Genomic DNA, 1,107 nt, shown 5'->3' on the forward strand with positions numbered 1-1,107 from the left:
GGTGTGTGTGTGTGTGTGTGTGTGTGTGTGTGTGTGTGTGTGTGTGTTGGGGGTGGGGGGAATGGGGGTAGGAGAACCCCCAAACAGAAAGACTAGGTAGGGGGCTGCTGAACAAGTCTAGGAGAATGAATCAGACGGAGGGGAGTGTTTCTAAGGATCTTTGTAAGGTAGAATCAACCAGAATTGATAACCGGGATCTCCTTGTGGGAGAGAAATGTGTTGTATTAACCTCTGTATTCCTAGTTTTCCTACACAGCATCAGGCGTGTGATCCTTCTCTCCTTCATTCATTTATGCATGAATCCAATAAATACTCATTAGGGCTTATTGTGAGCCAGGCATGTGCTGGGCTTGGATCACTTAGATAGATGCCACCATCTCATGGCAGTGGGGACAGACATTAAACCAGTAAACAGAGGCTGTGACAATGCCCAATTCTGTTAGTAAGTGCTCTAAAGAAAATTACAACAAAGAGGAAGTGACCGTGGGTTCGGGGTGGAGATGGGAGGGTGGCCCCGGATGCCATGTGCCTGAGACTTGAAGGAGCCCGCCACACAGCTGTCAAGACCCCTCTCCTTCCACTCCTAACCTTCCCTCCCTTCGGCCATTATGAATGTGTATTTTGAGGTTATACACTCAGGGTGAAAACACATCTCTTTTTCACTTATTTTTTGAAGTTGAAGTATGTTTGGCTTGAAGTGAAATGAAGTAAAAATATTAAGGGCACAGGTTGGTTAATTTTTATACTTTACATGTTTTTTTTTACATTTTACATATTATTTTTCTATATACAAGTCACCACCACCCAGATCATATGTAGAACATTTCTAGGTCTCCCTAAGTTTCTTTCATGCCTTTCCCAGTCAGTACCCCCAAAGTAACCTTTTTTGATCTCTACCCTCATCAAATATGCTGGTTCTTTACTTTGTATACATGGAATTCTTTTTGTTGTTGTTGTTGTTTTTAAAGATTTTTATTGGGGAATTGGGGGATGGGAACAGCGCTGGAGAATTGAGGGAAGGGGAACAGACAAGTTGCTGTCCTTTTGTTCTTCAGTCTAGTTGTGGAGGACGTTGCTTCACCGGTCCAAGTTGGCACCATCATTGCG

The sequence above is a fragment of the Hipposideros armiger genome, unplaced genomic scaffold (assembly GCF_001890085.2).
Source record: "Hipposideros armiger isolate ML-2016 unplaced genomic scaffold, ASM189008v1 scaffold_68, whole genome shotgun sequence".
Classification (NCBI taxonomy): domain Eukaryota; kingdom Metazoa; phylum Chordata; class Mammalia; order Chiroptera; family Hipposideridae; genus Hipposideros; species Hipposideros armiger.